Source organism: Oryzias latipes, chromosome 17 (assembly GCF_053564925.1).
Source record: "Oryzias latipes strain Hd-rR chromosome 17, Olatipes_Hd-rR_3.1".
NCBI lineage: Eukaryota > Metazoa > Chordata > Actinopteri > Beloniformes > Adrianichthyidae > Oryzias > Oryzias latipes.
Genome location: NC_136253.1, coordinates 11,702,020 through 11,723,413, shown reverse-complemented (window position 1 = coordinate 11,723,413; position 21,394 = coordinate 11,702,020). Strand labels below are relative to the sequence as shown.

Genomic DNA, 21,394 nt, shown 5'->3' with positions numbered 1-21,394 from the left:
TGGACTGGGTGACCCCTCCCCCCTCGCTTTCCAAACAGGAAGAGAAGCCAAAATCCCATAGACCTCTATAGAGAAATGAATAGCTGTTACTATTGGCCCAAATATCTATCCTTGCCTATTTTTTAACATGTTCCTGCTAGTCGATATGTTTTATTATATATCTTTTTATGTCATTTAAGCTCTAAACTGGCCAATCAGATGCCTCAATAAAAGTAAGCTGTGTTCACCGGCCCTCATATCCAACGTTCGAAACGTTATATTGACAGATTTCATGCAGCCCACTGTCAAATGGTAGGTGTGGAATTTAACCAGCCCACTCCTAATTGGTGCGAATGGTTGCCACAGAAACGATAACTCGAACTAATCACTGCTTACTGACAATTTCTGGCTCCAACATTGTGACATCCGAATTGCCTAAAGCGGCAAATGAATTGACTTCATTTCGTTGGAGCCATGAGTAAGCCATTTTCTATGGGTGACGTCACCCTCACTCGGTCCAGTTCTAATATACAGTCAATGATCCACACCAGAGCTGGTTTCTGTCAGAATTACAGTGCAAGCTCACTTTTCTGTAACAAACACTTTAATAGTTCACTTTAGTTGAGTTTATTTATGAAGAGTCAGGTCACAGCTAAGGTTGTCTAAAAGTATTACACAAAAAGGTAAGTGGTGTATACTTATATAACACTATTTTACCTACCTTAAAGACCCAAAGGGGCTCTGCATTCACTGTCCCATTCACCCACACACACACATTCACACTGACGCCGGCTCCGCTGCTGAACACTTGCGCCAACCCATAACCACCTGGAGCAATGAGGGGTTAAGTGTGTTACCCAACAAAAATTCCACACCTTGGTGGATAAGACAGGAACTGAACCAGCAATCTAAAGATCAAACAGTCACTTATCAACCACGGCTGCCCACAAAAATTCATAAACACAGCCAAAACATCTTAAATAATTATTAATATTGTTTTAATCAACTTCAGTCCAGAGACCAAATTGTCTTTATTCTATAATAACAGCCTAAATAAGTGATCAGCAGATTTCAGTGAAGGGTTTTTCCCTGTGCTGAGTAAGCAGAAGGCAACAGTGGACGGGAAAACTGATACTTAATGAAAGATTAAATAGAATCAGATTAAGACACAGAATTATTTTCTGATCATCTTTTGATCGATTGTAAAAGCATTCTCAGTGGTATTTTAATCAAGATTATGCTATTTTTTGGCAAAATCAAAAAACTTCCATTGCATTCAGGGACATACTGGTAGTTTCTACAGAGCAGCAGTAGTTCATTAGAAATTCACCTCTGAGTTGTGGGCGGGACTGTTGTTGTGGAGCAAGCCTGTCCATACTTCCCGTCATGCATCTATTTCCACTCTCTCCTGCTAGCTTACAGCTCCTCACAACCCCAACCTCACATGATGAGCAATACTGGAGCTATCAGTTTGGAGCCAGATGCAGCTAGGATGAGGAAAACAAAGACGTACATGGATCTAGTTGTCTCAGAGTGGATGCATCAACAATGAGTGGAGCAAAGAGGTTTTGGCCCGGCTGGAAATACTCAGAAAGGCTATTTTAAGCTGCAAATTACTTTATGTATGTCCTCCAACATCAGAAAAATGCCACAAGGACGTGTTAAAAAAACCAAGAACACCTTTTTCATCACAGTGGGTCTTGAAATATCTGATTTTAGACAAACAGAGAAGTTAGTGAGTGCAGCAGATAAAGCAGATGGACGAGTGACCTGGATTTTGTGGTACCATCAGTCATAGAGCGGAAACGATGAGTCATTTTAGCAGCGACAGATCAGTAAAGTTTATTTCTGTAGCACTTTCCCCAGAAAGAATCACAGCGTGCTTAGCAACACAGGTCAAAGCCACATCACAAACCGGATTAAACAAGAAATAAAAACTATTGAGGATAAAAAACAACATTAAATGACAGAATCAACAAACACAAAAACCCACGTTTGGTTAAAAGCCTTTTAAAATAAAAAGGGTGTTATTTCAAAAGCTTCGGCTTAGTCCGTGGAGTGTCAGGACGGAGGCAGAGTGCTTCGGAGTTTGAACCCATCGCTTTGAACGCTCCATCCTCTCTAATCTTAAAATGTGTGTGAGGGACGATCAATAAAACCTGACCGGGTGATCTAACAGTGCAAGAAGGTTTGAAAAGTCGAAGAAGGGCGGTTATAATGTTGGTCCTGACAGCTCCAAATGAAATCTAAGATGAACTGGGATTCATTGGTGCTGCTGAAACTGGAGGTATGTCTCTTCTGCTGGTTTGTTAAATCGTTTCTTTTTTGAGCTTTTAAGTATATTGTAAATATATTTCCTCACTTTAAACAACCTCAAAGCGATATTTTGATCCATTGATCCATTTCTGAGTATTTCTCTGAAACCCTGCGCTCTGAGCACCAGCCCCTACCAATCCGCGAAAACGAGCGTGTGTGACATCACAATGTGAGAACAGCCCCTTCCAGGAGGAGTCTACGCTGCCAGCACCGCCCCCAGGCTAACAGACACACACTTTCTCCAAAAACGCTTTCATTTTCTAAGCACAATAAACACATCCATCTTTGCAAAAGTTTGGATGTTGTTGGTTTTCATGGAAGAAATGGACACACTGCAGATGATGACGTCATGAAATGAGCGGCACCCACACGGAGGGGGTGTCCATCAGAGATCTAGTCGTCTTACTTCCTGTAGGAGAATGAACTGTGAAAATAACATATTTAATTAAAAATCTTTCTTTAGTGTGCCAAAGGTAATATGTTATCAAATACATGGATATGCTTTACTATAAAAGGCTTAAGAAAAGCAATATATAGGCCCTTTAAAGCCTATATATATATAGATATATATATATATATATATATCTATATATATATATATATAAAGCCTATGTATAAAAAAAGAAAGATAGTTGAACGGGGCACGCAGAAGATGCACACGGAATTGACCGGTCACAGCAAAGGTGGTAGTGAAGATTTAAACAACACATAAGTAAGGGTGAAGTCGGTGAGACGCAGGCGTTCTGTTACTGATTTTTTATTATTTCAACTCCCCCCCAAATTCTACTAACTGTGCAAGAAGCCTGCTGTTTACGTGAAAAGTGCGCACTCCCTGTGTTCAGGCCGGCTGTTAGAAATGAGGAAGTCAGTGCACACACCTAACTATTGAGTAGAGTGAGGGCACCACACGATAGCATCTCCCGAACATCATAGGTGCATGCAACAAACACTTCACCGTCACAGCTCTAGGTGCATGTCTCTGAGACCTAACAGACGCGCAGCCCGAAAGACATGTTTGGATTCATTATTCGCTGCAACAACAAGAATGCAGTCTGGCAAACTCACTATCCATGTGTTCCTCAGGCAGGCTGTTCCACAGGCGAGGCCTCATGGGTTTTTGTTCTGGAAGGATGAACTGCAGCAATGAGAGAGCTACAAAGACACAAACACTATTTGGAGCTAGGTCTTAGGAAAATAAAACAGACCTGAGCTTCCCCAAAGAATCTCCAAAAATCTCTAATATTTTAGAATGTTTCGGGGTTCCTGAGCAGGTACTAGATGGGCCTGAAAGCTGTTTTTTTTGTAAGTCCACGTCAGTTCATTTTAAGGAAGTTTTCCTCTCCACTATGTGCCCTGTTTTGGAACTGCATCTCTCACCTGGTCTTTCATTCAGAAAGAAGTGGAAGAAAAGATCAAAAAGGCAGAGGTCAAAAATTCGCTTCTCTGCTAGAGGTTGTACACAAGATTTTTATTCCACTTGGAATCCCTTCGTAAATTATATGAAGAACTTAGATGTCACTGCTGTTAGAATATTTGATGATTGACTCTGTATTTTAGAAATGTGCAATTGAGAGGTTTATTTCTTTTGACAATGTATATTTTACAAATTATTTGCAATTTGAAAGAGTGGTGCAGTAAGGGGAGGGAGGGGAGGGTGTGAGGGGATCGGTTTTGTATACCTTGTCAAACTTAAATCCTTGTACCCTCTGTTTAAAGTTGAAATACCAATAAAAAGAATTGGTGTAAAAAAAAAGAGGCAGAGGTCTGAAGGCCTGTCACTCATAACTCAAAGTCAGTTTTCTGACACTAGAACAATACAATTTACTCTCAAATCTCCACATAATTCTTTGTTTTATTTGATTTCAAAGATATGAGCAAGGTTTCACATCATTATGAGGCCTCTGCCGTGCTTAACTGTTGGTGGAATTATCTCACCCTCCTGTCTGTCTTTGAAACTATAGGTTCCTAAACAACCCCATTTCTGTGTCATTGTCTCTTCAAAAAAGATCAGTTCTACTTTTCGTTTCATCTTCAGTGACCATGTCCTTCTCTCCCATGAAGCTTGTCGTCCTTGTACAGACCATGACCCCCACGCTGGTCCAGGTTGACCTTCTGTTCTGTCTTTTTTTCTGTTCTGGAGTCTTTTTTTCAACCATTACAACCTCTGTCGTCTTTCTTGGAAAAAAACGCAACCTAATTTTCAACTGATGAACCTGGAGATGACCTCACCCCCTCAGGAGGATGGTTTTTCCAGTAAAAGCACCTTTGATGCCCCCGCAGGTTTTTTGTTGTTGTCCTTAACATTGATACACTTTGTTATTTTTACTTCCAGGTGGATTTTTTTGGTCATTTTTTGCTCTTTTGTGTCATTTTCATATGAGCTTCAGTTGATTCTTCTTTTGCAACTCAGGTCTGAAGCCCATCGGTGTCAGCCTGAGGTTCTTCAGGACCCACTCCGATCATCTTTTGATCTATGGCAGTGTTTTTCAACCAGTGTGCCGCAGCACACTAGTGTGCCGTGGGAGATTGTCAAGTGTGCCGTGGAGAAATTGCCCTGATTCACTGATCTAAAAACATTTTCCATCTCCAGGATATCAGCTCTGTGTTCATCCAAACAGGCCCTGATAAAACACTGAGTAGTTAGGAGTATAAAAGATCTTAAAATTACTTTTTCTTTGTGTTTATTTAATTCTATTAAAGACATTTTGATAAGAATCACGGTACCGCGATTTAGCTGCAGCTATAACTGTGTAAGGAAAAGTCTGGCTCCTTTAACTGTCTCCGCCAATCATTCTTGAAGGCTTAATCACACGTCATTGGTCTGACCTATCAGAAGTGGTTAAAGTCTTCACTTCCTTGTTCTTAATTCTGCTGATAAAGTCGCTCAGTTCTAACAAAAATACCAGCTAAAGCTCGTCTTTAGTGGTGGTTCATCTCTTAGAAAAAAACAGCCGCAACTTCCTGCTTTTTCTGCCACAATTATCACAAAAATCCACGTGAGATTGCACGGGGGGGGGGGGGGGGGGGGGGGGTCGATCAATACAGACCATGAATCTCTGTTTTTTTTTTTTTTTTGGGATGCTGGTGTGCCGCGGGATTTTTGTCAGGGTGAAAGTGTGCCGTTGCTCAGAAAAGGTTGAAAAACACTGATCTATGGTAAAGCATTCCCAGTGGTCTTTTAATTGTGATTAAGTTGTTTTTCAGCGAAAATCGAAAAAAACCTGTCATTTACTATGGGAAGTAGTTTCTGCAGAGTTTGCCTTTAAGTTGTGGCCGGAACCACTGGCACGAAGCAACGCCACCTCTTTTCCCATCACCCACGACTGAGAGCTTTTTTGTTTACACTCTCCTGCTAGCTTATAGCCTCTCACACCACTAACCTAACATTACCAGGGAAACAAAAATGGCTGGCAATGTTGGAGCTATCCAGTTGTGCGGTTTTGAGCCAGATGTCAGTTCAGATGAGAAAAACAAAGACGTTTGTGGATCAATTTGTCTGCATCAGAATAGAGCGGAGCAGGGAGCTTGTGGCCTGTCCAGCACACTTTCTACATAACAAATAAAATCTTTTTTTTAACAAATTAGTTTTCTTCTGCTCTTGAGTCAAAACAATTTGAACAAAGAAATAAAGTTTTAGTCTAAATTTCCATCATATATGTTCTCCATCAGAAAAATGCCACAAGATCCTATAAAAAAACAAAAACATTTTTTATCATCTGATTAGGTCTTTCAGCAACTTTTTCAATCTGCAGTATTTATGTCAGAGTTTTATCTAGTTTTTCGCTGCGTGACAAACCGCCTCTGCTTTTTACTGCGACTGAAACCGAGACCCGTCTTGTCGGATTTGGGCGGTTGCCGAGCAACAGGATCCTGCCTCATGTACCTGCAGTTGACTGAGTTGTCACCTGACTGCCAGGGCAGACTGTGCTTTGATAGCGGAGACAGTGAGGAGGTTTAGAAGACATCCACCGCCGAGGCTCGTCTGTGTGCGGCCAGTGGGTTGTTTTTGCGCTTTTCTGCTGCTTCCGCTTGGTCAGACTCACACAGGCAGAAGGTTTGCTGGACCGCTAAGCTACCACACCCCGGTAGCAGATATGGAGTTTTTCTGCCTCCCAAAGCCCAGAAAGGTGTGAAAGTTCTGTGCCTTATTTTTTTTCCTAACCGGCCTGAAGATCAGTCACTCAAAACAGAACCTCAAACAGAACGCAGACAGAATGCTTCTCTTGTCGGTGTTTTACGCGCTCTGGTGCTGCCTATTTTAGGAAAAATGACAGAATAATATTTTATGTTGTAATCTCACATGTTCATCTAAATTTATAAATCTATCTTAAAATAACAGTCTGATTTGCTTTAGTTACATTTCAAACAGTTTTGCTCCCCGAACTGTTTGTATTTATTATTAAGTCTACTTTAATGAATAACGTTTTAGGATAAAAACATGACAAAAATTTTAAAAAAGATAGAGTAAAGGAAATTATTAAAGTTGTTTTTTTTCCTGTTGCTTTTGTTTTTTTAGCTTCAGAAATTATTTTAGTTTAGAGGCTTTTGTATGGGGAAAGATAACTATCAACTATGCATGAATACAAAATTGTGCAGAAATTAATACTTGTGCACAATTTAAAAAAAAGGAAATGAATAGAACATCTACTTTTATGTATGACATGTCTGTTTTAAATATGATTTGTCTTTTTTAGATTACGACTCTTGCTTGTCTTGACCATGAAATTTTCCCTGTCAACAAACTATCAAAAATAAGTCACGGGGTCATAGGCATGTACTGTACATCGAGTCCCAAAACATCGATTCAACTGACTGAGCATGCGCTCTCAGCCTCATTTATTAGGGTAAAACAGAATTAAACTTTAATATATTAATACCATAGCTCTGTTGAATAACATAAAAGCAGATTATAACACCAATGTCCTACTGAATTGTTCGTTGCCAGGGGAAGTGGGGAAGTTCCCCTGGCAGCAGCTGCTCTCCCGGCGGGCAGACGGCGGCAGTGGCGGGCAGCGACAGGTAATGCGGCACGGGAAATCCCTGCTCCGCCAGCCAGTTTATTCCTGGTACAGGCGGGTCAGGCGTGCTCAGTCCCCTGGACCTGCCCAGGCGTACCTCACTTTTGCCGTATACACCTTGTGTGTGGTAACAGTAAAATATGTCAGACACAAGAGGCCTTCTGCTCTCATCTGTTTGCTCAGCTGTTGAGCAGGACAAGTTAGAGAAAAAAAAAATAGATCTCATTTTGAAATAGAGCTCAATAGGAATCTCTAATTTTAGGCTTAAATAACAGTGAAGTGTACAGACATTCAAGCACAGTTCCTCGCCTTAATTGAGAATGAAAAACATTTTCAAACTGAGGCCCTTGAAAAATTAATTTCAAATCCTTGATTCACTTTTTCAAACACTGTATTATATTATATTATGTATTTAACTTATGCGTTGATGAATGTCTGTATCCAAATTTGTGGAAAGTCTCAAAAGGTTATCCCCTTATTTAAACAAAAGCTACAGAGCCATTGACAGGGTAAAACAGTATTTTACCAGTTTTGAGTACATTGATAGAGGGAGCAGCAGATTCAAAATTAGTTTAATGTAAATGGTATTTACTCTGATGCCCAACATGCTTATAAAGAGGACTTTTCTACCAGTACAGCGCTGACAGCTTGATCTGATGACTGGTGTAGAAAATGTAATTCGCATGTAACTTGTGCGTCTGTAGGTCTTTTAACTTGAGAATCCAGATATCTGCAACAATGTCTTTAATCTGTGTTAGAACTATTGTCAGGGCAATAAACTTTGTGTATTTTTTAATCCGGTTGAATCCTTGGTTTTCTTTACCACTCTCGTCTCCTGAACACGCATTGATGGAAAGAACTGAAAAGCGGAATATTTCTTTCCTACACTGGTTTAGACAGACTGATAGGAAGCTGTCTTTTTAGACTCCAGTGCAGTTTTTGATATCATTGATCATAAACTTTTATTGAAGAAATTACCAAATTATAGTTTTAAAAATTAAACTGTTCACTTTATAAGCAGCTATTTGGCTAACAGAAAGCATTATGTTGTATTTAATGGCTCCCTTTCCAATATTATGACCTTTAGCTGTATAATTCCACAAGGGAGCTGTCTTGGCCCTTTGCTCTGTATTATTTTTGTAAATGATATATCTTATGCATAAAGTATGACTGGATATGCAGATGACACAACCAATCAGGTCAATAACATGCTACATCAGGAGTTTATGTCTATTTCTGAGTAAGTTGTAGAGAATAAGTTTAAGTTTGAAAGCTAAATATCTGTTAGAAGGTTCCAAACCCCCAAAAATTGCAGATCTCATTACGGAATCAGCCAACTGAACAAATCAAGGAGGCTAAACTTTTGGGTATCATATTAAATGTCATGAGCCACACATATTAATGACATAGTTAATAAAACAACATGAATATATTTTATTAATCAGAAGCTATACGCATTATAATCCAACTGAAACAAGAAAATGACTTTTGCAGACTTAGGTTTTGTGTCACTTAGATTACTGTCCTGCTATTTTGTCAAGTGTAACCAAAAAAAAGAAATGTACGCAAGTCCTGCAGATTCGGATGCTGGGAAAAGCGGCTTTGTATTTTGACTTTGTGTTGATATGCAACACCTAAAAGTAAAGAGTTATTAATGTAAAGTCAAAATGCAAAGCTGCTTTTCTGCGCTTCAGAATCCGCTGGAATTACATTAAATGCGTAAACGGTAGAAGAGTTACGGTAGTTGAAAGAATGGGTTAACTGAGAATATTTATTTTTAAAAAGTTTCCAAAACTCAAGTAGGAGAAAACCTCAAATGAAAGTCAGTTAAAAAACTTAATCCTGAACAAAACTCAATTATTGAAAAACAGAAACATTTTTTTACTTTTGCTCCTTTTCTTTAAACCTGTAAAGTTGATGGATGACTCTTTGAGGAACATTGATGTTTTCTGCATCCCATACTCCCCCACCCCCCCATCACACAGCAGCACCATTCAACATCTCATTAGCACTTTGAATCATTTTCAAGGAAATTCAAATGGCAAGCACCTTGAAACCCTGTAAAAATGTAAGTGCAAAACATTTTACCTAAAAAAACAAACAAACAAGTATTTTCCATTTCCTGTGCACTTTAAATTCACCCCCAAAACAAGTAGCACTGAAGTAAATTATTCTGCTCAAACCAGCACATTTTCCCAACTGCTTTATGAGAAGTGGTGCAGAATAAAAAGTCTAACCACTAATCAGTTTTTTCAGCATTATGTTTTCCTACAGGGTTTGGGAAAATTGCAAAAAATCACAACAAGGTTTAATCGAGTGAAAATCAAAGTGATAAAAGCAGCAACCTTCAGCTGTAATTTGTGTCCTCATTATTTCCGTTTGCCTACATTTTCATTAACAGCCTTAAATGAAAACAAACAACACTTTGATGGAAAGAGAAACGGGTGAAAACCCATCTTTCACCAGGAATCTGCTCATCTTCTGCAGAAAAAGAGAAAATAGCAACAAAAGGTTTTACCTTTCTATAATGGATGAGCCAAAAGCCAAAGGGCAGACGGCAGAAAACAGACCAACAAGGCCAGGGCCGTACCACTGATGATACGAGATCCCAAAACACTGCTGATTGATTTACGTTTACAACCGTAAAAATAATTTTAATTAAATATCTGTTTTATATGCCAACAGAAATGTAGGCTATTTTAAGGGAAAGCAAGGCATCCAGCGCTGCTTTCAGAATATATGAGGAAAAAGAACATTTATTTTTTCTAATTATATTATTCACATTATTATTGTCGTTGTTGTCAGGTGGGGAAGGCTGGGGAGCATGAAGGACCCAAATTGAGAGACGGAGGCACACGGTTCCAGGGCAAGGGGTTTTATTAACTAAAGGCACTGCAGAGCAGGGTAACAAAACAAAACTCACTGTGGGCAAAACTTGAAAACATGGCAGAAGACAGACATGGACATGACAGCCAGGGAGTCAGGGAAGAGACGTTAACGGACCGGCCCAAGAGGAAGGCAGAGACAAGACTTAAATAGAAACAGCACTGACAAGACACAGGTGAACACGATCAGGAGAGATTGGGACAAAGGAAGTAAAACTCAAAAGCATGACAAAACAGGAAACCTTTCAAAATAAAACAGGAAACAGAACTCAAACATGACAGAACAAGATAGAAAACAAAAACCAATACAAAGAAACCCAAATCATGACAGACGTATTATTAAAACCGAAAATGTAAAGTGTCCAAAGTTGAGTCGCTTAAATGAACCCTGCCCCACCTAAATCGCACTGCTACTCCCAACGCTCAAATCGGCAGCTTCAGACGAGATCTGAAGCTGGCCGCTCCTGACACAAGAATTGCATTTGGTGTGAACGCGGCTTTACGCACCTTTACGCAACTATTCGGAACCAACGGAATCACATCAGAATCCATTTATTTAAATTGATTAAAGTGTTGCTTTTCTCTGCTTCAGAAATAGTTGGAATTATGTGAATTTGGTAAACGTTTTAAGAGTTACGGCAAACAAAAGAGTGTAAACACTGGAGCTAAAGCTGACCTGAAGGGGTTAGGCTACATTCACGCTGAACACGACCCCTACATCCAAAGTGTCTAGTTTCAATGTTAAGTCAAAGGACAGACAAGATGAGAAATCCTGCAGCACGTTCTGAGCTTTAGGGATCGTGGGATTTGCATTTAAAGCAATGCAACGAAAAGTCAGACTTGCATCCAAATTTTAGCTGCCTGACGCAAGGTTTCCAGGTTCCAGCCATTTAAACTTTGGTGAAACCTTGCATTGCATCAACTTATTAGATACTTAGCTTTGACCTGCAACATGTTTACATGATCATCAGGTGGAGTCTGATCGGAATCCGATCGTTTTCCTCCTGAACTTTAATACATTTTCAATATGTGCATCAGAACAATGATTAAAAAAGTCCTGTAATTCTATTTCACATTTTTCCTCCTCGGACAGCAAGTCTATAACCCTTGTGCTATCTTAGATGACCCCACCATTACATTGACGTGTTCTCCCTACCATGACAAAGGTGGATAAAGGTGGAAAGATTTCATGTAATCCATGGACACCAGTGAAGATCACAAATCATTGAAGAAAAAAGGTTCAGTGCACTGTCTAGTGGGTCTAGATGACCCAACTCCCAATATTAAAGGGCCTAGGATAGCACAAGGGTTAAACTGGGTCACGGAGAGACGGAAGTACTGCTGAAAGCGGCTGATATTTTGCTCCTCCAGGAGGTGATGAAGCTCAGCGTGCTGGGAGAGTCCCTGAGTGAGGCAGAGGAGTTGGACGGTTGTCTGTTTCCAGCTCTCCTCGTGAGAAATCGTTCCAGATGTGGAGACATGTTTACTGCTGCTCTTGTAGAGCCCTGCAAAAGAAACGAACCTGATCTCTCAAAATCATCTGTGTCTTCCATAATGTTGCAATGAGTCTTTGAACGTTAGCTCCTCCCACACAGCAAGAGCATCAAATTTATGAACACACTTTTGGACAAATGTTGGGGAGTAAATTTAACGCGTCAAAGCCCATGCGGCGGACACAAAGTTTTTGCGCGAATGGCTTTCAGAGTGACTTCATCATTAGAGTGTTTTGTATGACATAACCGTGGATTTATTCTTAGCTTTCAGTTCAGAGTGACATCACACACAGAGGGACGTTTGTTCCTTCAAAGCAACAGGAGACAGACGGCTGTCAGGGAAAAGCTCGGGACTTTATGAGGACCAAACAGGCTGGACATGCTTTAAAATTCACTGCTGGAGGAAGAGAGGGAGAGGTGAAATAATAATAATAACAGAAAGGGTCCTAGTAATATTCTTTAGTGCAGCTTCCTGCCCTCAGGTGTGGGGTTTCAAAATAAAATCTTTGATTGCAATTTTAAAATAAAACTGTATAAAATGTTATTTCATTTTTATGTTGCCGTGTGTCCATGCAATTATGTACATTAACGCTACAGATACACATGCCCATTTTCACAATGGACAACAAAAGTTTAATTTTGAAAGTACAAAAACTTGTCATCAATTTTTTACACAAAAGATGCATCTTACAAGGACTCAGTGAGGAAGGAGACAGCATGGGGCCTGGGAGCCTCGGGTGGGGGTGGGGGGTGGACTGTAGACACAACGGAGACAACCGATGATCTTGAGATGGAGTCCACACTCAACACAGTGGAGATGCACCGCAGTTGAACCAGTGGAACTTCAGAAATTAGAAGCGTTGTGCCTGCCGGCTGCTCTCCCAACGTTCTTCAAAGGGTCTTAAAGAAGAACGTCTTAAAAGCTGATTATCTCCAAGAAAGACACCCGACTACGGCCCTGAAGAAAAACCAAGCAAAAAGTCTGAAACTGTGTTGGTAAAGGCATTGATATCAGGTGAAAAGTTATGAACCGGATAATGATAAATCATGTAATAAAATAGTTACGGTAGAACTGGTGTGGGATTATATAACTTTGCTTCCTTCCATTCCCGTTCAATCAATCTTTGATTTAATCTCCAATCATCCTAAATTTGATACGTCTTTGTACAAATGTATAACTGCTGATTGTGTTGTTTTGTGCATTATTCTTGCTTTGAATGCTTGAAATAAACCATTTCAAATCAAATCAAATCAAGTAGGCAAACATGTTGAATGTGTTTGAGTGTGTGTTTTGTGTACGAGGGACCCAAACATTGACTTGCTAACAAATCAACAAGATCCGTCCCAAAGCAGAAACATTGGAGAGTGTCTGGCTCTGTTATTCATCACCGAGACTTTAGTCTCCAGTACACAGATCAATACATAATCAGCTTCTTAATGGAGTAGAAGAGCACATTTAACGCTCAACAGCAAAGCAAAACAAACCTGCTAAACCGCTGAAAGGACGAACATTAAACACATGGGGTCCCCTGTCTAAGATGTTGCCGTGTTTGGACATTTATTTTTCACAGCAAAAGCAAGCGAGTTTTTGTTCCTTCTCCATGAAAAAACCTGAAATAACCTGATGTCAAAGCCTCAGCAGGTTGGCGAATCCCTGAGCTTGTTAGCATGTTAATTACAGGAGCAGGCCCATGGAATTGACACCATCGCACGCCAACTAAATGAAGCGTATCTAGCGTAAATGTCAGGAGAGCTGTCATGTGACAACTCAGAAATTTAAATCATACATTACTTTAAATAATGACCCCTAATTGTTGTTTTTTTAAGACTCGTGAGAGAGCAACAATTAGGGATACTTTGTTTGGTTCTAGATCCCTGGTTATTTTTTGTGTCATAGCACAGATGTTTTCCCTTACAAATGTATACTTTTGGACTCAAAAATTTCACATCAACAGTATTTTTAGACTCCCAAGAGTTCTCTGTGAATATTTTCAGAGGAAACCTGTCAATTGTTTTTTTCTTTTCATTATATACTCAAAACGCTTTACAACACAAAGAAAGGGAGAACTCCAACAAATGGAACCAAGGAGAGATCCTGTGTTGGTTGAACATGATATTAATGATCCCAACTAGTGCAGGTTAGGAGTAGGGGTGTAAAGATACGCTAAACTCTCAATTCAGTTCGATTCAGAATTCGGTTCGGTACTGCTGATTAACAAATCTGCATGATTTGAACTGCTATTTTATGAACTATTATTTTATTGTTATTTATTGTGTGTGTCTCTGTGTGTTTTGCTGCCGGACACCTGAATTTCTCCATTTGGAGATAAACAAAGTTTCCATCTATTTTTGGTATTTTTTCGGTACAAAAAACCAAGGTAGATAAAAAATACTTACAAAATGCATTTATTGGTTTTACATAACAATAAATAAAATTGACCTATGTAAGTGATCTGCCTAGTAAAATAAGAAAAACAATATTAGCTGTCAGGAACCAAAAACTTTGGATAATTTACACTGGCCTGAAAAAAACCTTTTAACTTTCCGCCTTTTTTTTTTCTTGTAAACTCGATTGTTACAGTTGGGTGATGCCGTTTTAAGTTTGTTAACAGATTGGATGTGTTACACACAACATTTGACTTATCCAATTTTCTTTTTAATTCATGGATGCTGACAACAAAGCCAAAGTGTTCCCACACAGTAGAGCGTAAGGAGATGGGGGGTGTCCTCATCTCTGGCCTCGCGTCTGCCATATGTTGACATGCTTACTGTCTGTCACCTAATAAATTCAGAGGAAACTTATGGCTAAAATTACTTCCGCCTCTGGGGGTTAGGCCCGCCTATAGCCACTAAGACTCATGGGAAGTGTGAAATCAAAGCCCATTGAGACGACTGTTGTTGTGAATTTGGGCTATACAAATAAAATTGAAAATGAATTGAAATCTTGTGCGTTGAATCCTTCACCATCACTGAGAGAGCTATGAAGAAAAGTTGGGTTCATGTTTTTACGCTGTTTGTGTGTGTTCATTATAAATGGGTTATAATGCCGGAAAAGAGATGGAGCAATCGATTTCTCTGTCTACTCTCTCTCTGAGACTGTTTGAGGGTGTGTGGAGTATGAGGCAAGGACAGTTAACGCAGCTAGTTAAGCAGCAGGTCGGCTCTCGTGTCCTCGCTGCGAGTGACAAAGCAGCTGGGTTGTAACAATGCATGTGCGGGAAAATAAAGAAAAAACGTACCGAAACGGTACGGAAGTGAACCGAACCGAAACTGCCGTACCAAAACAAATCGGTTCAACTACGTGTATCGTTACACCCCTGGTTAGGAGGGCTGGACAAAAGGACTAGGTTGTAACTGACTCCTTTTTGGTTGGCTAATTTAATGTGGTATGAGGACCAGGCACAGTTGAAATCCTTCAAATTTCTTAAAAATCAACAGTATGCAGGAATTCCGACCTAGAACGGATTTTCTGTGACACGTGGTTGTAAACTATGATGCTGTACCGCTAGATAAATTGTTGGAGCACTGAGTGTACCCTGGTTGGGAGCCTGGTGGAGCGTCAACAAATTGAGAGCACTGTTTTGTAATTTACATGTTACAGCTGAACAATGTTGAGAGTTAATGTCAATAAAGTTTGATTTATCAGTTGAGCTTCACTCTCTGCAAAGGCCGCTTATTGCAGGTAAAAAGGACAAACGTAAAGAAAAACTTCCCATCGACCCCTCTGACCAATAACTTGCCTCTTGGTACTTTGAGGTATTGTGAGGCTTTTTTTGGGTTTAATTGTTTTTGGGTTTTTTAGCGCCCTTTAATCCAGTGCAAATATGGTCTAAGACTGTTTTTTTCAACCTTTTTTGAGCCAACGCACATTTCCTCCTTGACAGAAGTCCCGTGGCAGACCAGCATCCAAAAACTTAAAAAAAAGGAGAAACTCCATAGTTTGTATTGATGAACAGTCAACAACAACCTCTGCAATGTCACATTCATTTTTGTGATTATTGTGGCAGTAAAAGCTGGAAGTTGCAGCTGTTTTTTCTACAAGTTGTAATAAAAGTTAAGTTAGTTTTTTGTAATAATTTTGAACTAAATTATTTGAAATTTTACCCTGGTAGTTGTTTTTTCCCTTCAGTTTATTAACATGCAATGTTACGTAACCTCACAAAATCCAAATATATTCTTTCTAAATAGTGATTTATTTTTTAAAATATTTTTTTACATGTTAGTGCAAAGGCAACTGTAATTTTTGAACAATACGATCACAATATGTTTGATAAATTTTACACAAAAAGACTTACATTATATTTATGTTTTCTGTAGCTACACAAAAATTGAACATGTTGAAGATTTATTAGTTTTTCTGTCATGATACTGTAGGTGGGTGGAACCCAGATGCTGTAACCCAGAATGAAGACAGGTGAGTAGTGAGATAAGTTGAGTTTATTGTTTTTCCCAGAGATGTAATTGTCCGAGGCTGGTGGTGGCGTGGACGAGACAGATGGCGTGGCTGGAGGGCTTAATGCGGCATGCGTAGGCTGTGGTTTCTTGCGAGCTTCTGAGCGGCCGAGAGGATGATCCATGCTGACTTCACTCATGACTGGTAGGTGATCCTGGGACAGGGAACAGAAGTTTAGCACAAGAACGAAGCATAGTATAAAGTTACAGAGCATAACTTGGACCAGGGCTAGTCACCATAAGGGGTAACGATTTGACGATGAACTGTGGTGAGGAGTCTCCTTTTAAGCAGCAACAGCAGATGATGAGAGTGGAGTCAGCTGGTGGCAATCAAGCAGAGAAGCAAGCAGAGCTTAATTTAAGATGAAGTCTTTGAAAACTTTAACAAAAATGTTTTATTTCTGTTTCTGTTTAATTGTGTCTGTTTGTCATGATGGCCTGTCAGACTCCTCCCCCTTCAGGCGCTGCTGCTCATTCATCTCAGCTGTGACTATTCAACTCATCAAGCCACCTGCTACTTAAGGAGACCCAGCTTCATTATTCTTCGCCAGTTTGTTTACCCTGGTGGAGCCTAGTCTCCTGAAGCTCTCTACGTCTGGCCCCTTTGTCTCGTCCTGAACTAATCTTGGTCTGTCCTCTGCACTTCAGGTTTTCAATTCATGCCACGAGTGTCACCTGAGCCTTACCACCTCGAGCAGCAGAAGCCATAGCTCTCCATCGCTGACACTGCCTGCCATTGTGAGCCACAGTCTCTGTGCTCCCCAAGATCTCCATCCACGCCACACACCTAGAACTCAAGCCACGAACTCTCCCTCGCCCATTGCTCAAGGATCTCGCCACGAACTGTACCGGATCCTTCAATCAAGAGCCACAGCTATGTTGCCCACAGCCCCCCAGGATCAACCAAGAACTCAAATAAACTTCTTACTTACCTTTCGTTTACCTGTCTCTGCCTTCAGGGTCTGTCTCGCGTTGTAGTCATGACACTGTTGGCCAATTCACCTTAATCCTGTTTCTTAAATGTTATTATTACTTCTTGTAAAATAAACCAGACGTTAATAGAAAAGTGTTTCAGTTAGAAAGATGACTAGTACCAAACACTGGGATGTTTGGCTGTTATTAAACACAAACCTTGAAGGAGAACTAAACTGTTTACCTGTGGTTTCATCAAGAAGATTTAAAAACTGTTTTATGTGTGTTCGTTGTGGTTTTAAGACGTTTAACAGGGAAGACTCATTGTACGCTGAGACGCTGTCACTTTAACCCAATGCATCATGGGAGATGTAGTGACAACTGTGGCAGATGGCAGAAGACTCGCTTCTCTGAGCTTCATTGTTTTGTTCACGTTCCACTGTCTGACACCGGATCCCGCGATAAGCTATACCACTAAAGACGAGCTTTAGCTGTTAATTTTGTTGGAGCTGAGAGACTTTATGAGCTGAATCAGAACAAGGAAGTGAAGACTTTAACCACTCCTTATTGGTCAGACTGATGAGGTGTGATTAAGCCTCCAAGAATGATTGGTGGAGACAGTTAAAGGGGCGGGACTTTTCCGAAAACAGCTGAAGCTGCAGCTTAATGGCGATACCTTCATCCTTATCAAAGTGTCTTCAATAGGATCAAATAAACACAAAAAAAAAGTATTTTATGATCTTTCATATTCCTAAATACTCAGTGTTTTATCAGGGCCTGTTTGAATGAACACAGGGCTGATTTCCTGGAGATGGTAAATGTTTTTAGATCAGTGAAAACTAAACTTTTAGTTTTTATATATATATATATATATATATATATATATATATATATATATATATATATATATATATATATATATATATATATATATATATATATATATGGGATGCATGGGATGTACCACCGGACCGTAACTGAAGTGGCTGATATCAAGAAGTCCTACCAATGGCTAGAAAGGGCTGGCCTACAGGACAGCACTGAAGCGCTCATCCTGGCAGCTCAGGAACAAGCCCTGAGCACCAGAGCGATAGAGGCTCAGATCTACCACACCAGACAAGACCCAAGGTGTAGGCTGATCCTGTAGTCCCACAGGATCTTTGCCCTCTCATTCTCTACCACCTTCGGAGGTGTTTCCCATTTTGACCTTGGGGTTTCCAGTCCATATTCTGCACACATGTTCCTGTACATTATTCCAGCCACTTGTTTGTGGTGCTCCATGTATGCTTTACCTGCCAGCATCTTACATCCTGCAGTTATGTGCTGGATTGTTTCAGGCGCCTCTTTGCACAGCCTACACCTTGGGTCTTGTCTGGTGTGGTAGATCTGAGCCTCTATTGCTCTGGTGTTCAGGGCTTGTTCCTGAGCTGCCAGGATGAGTGCTTCAGTGCTGTCCTGTAGGCAAGCCATTGGTAGGACTTCTTGATATCAGCCACTTCAGTTACGGTCCGGTGGTACATCCCATGCATCTCCCATATATATATATATATACATATATATATATATATATATATATATATATATATATATATATATATATATATATATATATATATATATATATATATATATATATATATATATATATATATATAAATACACATCATCCGACAGCTTCTCGTCTCTCTCAATCTATGTGTTTGCCGCTCTGCCTCAGATCTGCCCGAGTCCGCTCGCTGTAAGCTCCTGATCCGTTTGCTTAATAAAAGTTGAGGGAATGATACTTGGGCTGCAGTTAAGCCTCTTAACAAAGATCCCTGTTGGCAAACACAACCTTCGTGGGTAAAAAATGTCACATCTGTGCTCAGTTATGAAATCAAATCTGGTCACAATGAGATTTACATTAAGACACTCATTCAGAGCAACTAAATCAGGGTTTGGATGATTGTGAACAGAGTATTTGAAGTTTCACTTTCAGCAAAAAAGGCAGTTTTACCAATTATTTAAAAATGGTTTGAACTAAAACCCATCCAGCCATCCCTTTTTTTAAACCTGATAATTCCCTTTCAGGGGTTGCTTGAGCCTATCCCAGCTATTGTTGTGCGAAGGCAGGGTACACCCTGAACATATCGCCAGGCTGCCTTAGAGCCACTCTCACACATTAACACCAAGGGACAATTCAGATTGACCAATTAATCTATGAAGCATGTGGGAGGAAGCTGGAACCATGCAAACTCCACACAAAAAAGAAACTGGCTGAGATTCTCATGTCTCATCATTAAAAGCAGGAAATAAAAAATAAAAATTCTCCTTAGCCAAATGTCCTGATTTTGTGTATGCAGCCATCAAGAAAAAATAGTTTCAAAACTCACAACAAACTTGCCTTTCTTTAATTTGTATGAAGGTTATAGTTTCTTACGGGGCTCCAGATATGATCTCAGAGATTTTAAGCTCAGAGTATTCAAGGAGAATTTTAGACCCTCTTCAAAGAAAATCGTTTTTGGTGTTTTTAACATGTTTTGTGCCACTTTTGTTTAATGATTGAGGATGAAGGAAAGTTAAAATTTAAATCACTTTTCTGATTATTTTATTTTTCAAGTTGTTGTGAATCAGGAGCAGACAAAAAAAATGCAGTTGAAATAAGCTTGCAGTTGTTATGTACAGACTATAATCAGTGAGCTCCCTGCTCTGATTCATTCTGATGCATCCGCTTGAAGACAAGTAGTCACGACCAGAGGGGTATTCCAGGAAGCATGTTTAAACTAGCCTGACTTTAAGCCTGAACTCTGGCTGAAATCCGCCTGAACTTGCTTACTCTGGGTATGTCGGTTCCAAAAGACCGGGTATGAGTTGGCGTAATTACGCTCGACTTGGTAACCCTGGGTTAACGCACGGTACATAAAGACATTCTCAATAGATCGCCGATTTCTGGAGTCACCATGGAAACGCGTGGTGAAAAAAAAAGAAAGCGCTGTACTTAAGTGAGACGGAGTCTGAGAGTTTAATGACGGCGGAAAAAAATTACAAGTCCATCAAAAAAGTAACATGGCTGTAAAATAATTTAAATAATTTAGTTAAATTAATTCAAACTCAATAATTGTTTATACAACTCAAATTTACGTATTTATCTAACTCATTTTTATAACAATAAAAAGAACGGAAAAAAATGTACGGAGTGCAAAAATTCATTAAAGAATTTTCCATCATTGTCATAACATGTGTGGGAGGTAGGGGTGCTATATAAACTCATCATCCTCTCCCTTTCTCTCACTCATGGTGCAGAGACGTAAGCATAGTAGGACAAAATAGCTCGGCAAAACACGGTGAAACACGGTAAAACAGCTATACAACTAAAAACATTTTGTAAAAAACCCACACTTAAACCCAAATCCGTCCAGACAGGCAAAGGGAATAATATCCCACAATCCCTTGCGGTGCCGATCTAACAGCAGCACCAAAGTTACACCTACTTAATTGAATTAATTTGAACGAAAGGAAAATAATTGTCTGAAAACTATGTGTTATTTTTAAGGTGACCTAACAAAAAAAATGATTTATCTTAACTGAAGCAAATAACTAAGTTAGATCAAAGTAAAAAAGTTTATCTTTCCAACATCCATATGTGGTCTAATCGCCCTCTCATGGTGGAACAAGTGTTATCTGAGCTTTTTCATCCACTAAGTCATCTTTAAATGGACACGCCATGCTGCTTCACCTCTCTGTAAACAAACTAAGCTTCAACTAAACCTGCTCCAGACCAGGTTATGTTCAGTGCATGAGTTGCCATGGTAACTTGACCTACCCTGAAACATACCTCCATTTCTGGAACCAAAAGCTGAGGTTATCAACTTCCTTAGCCTCAATCTTATCGTGGGAGCTAGCATAACCTGCTTTCTGGAATACCCCCCTTGAGGGAAGATTCTGTCAACATTCAGAAAAGAGGAACAGATTTAAACCACAGCAGTTTTGGGGATTTTACCTTTAATGAATAATTTTTTTTATTTTAACTTTAGGGGTAAACACACTTTATGTTATTTATATGTTTACACAAGGACAGCTATGTAATACTGAAGGTTGTATACGAATACGTCTGTCATGGTGCCTCTGTCTGTCTCCTCCCCCTCCCCTCTCTGCTTGGCTCCTGATGCGACTCAGCTGGTGCCACTTACCTCATCACCCGCCTGCCTTTATAAGGAGCTCCAGGACCAGTATTCATCGCCAGTTCGTTGCCTCTGATGGTGCATAATATGGTTGTCAGGTTTTTGCCTATTGTCTCAAGCCCGCACATAAAATCTTGTTCTTACCTGTCTCCAGGAATCCATTGCCATGAGTGGCCGCC

The 21,394-nt window shown here is 39.9% G+C and overlaps 1 long non-coding RNA gene across 1 annotated transcript; it reads right to left on the bottom strand.

Annotated features, from left to right (window-relative positions):
• Positions 1–16,110: 16,110 nt before the first annotated feature.
• Positions 16,111–16,512, bottom strand: LOC144986873 (uncharacterized). The gene is made up of 2 exons (XR_013650751.1): positions 16,381–16,512; positions 16,111–16,298 (listed from the first exon to the last, which is right to left on the bottom strand). It is a non-coding gene; the product is annotated as an uncharacterized LOC144986873 (long non-coding RNA).
• Between the last annotated feature and the right edge of the window lie 4,882 nt (positions 16,513–21,394).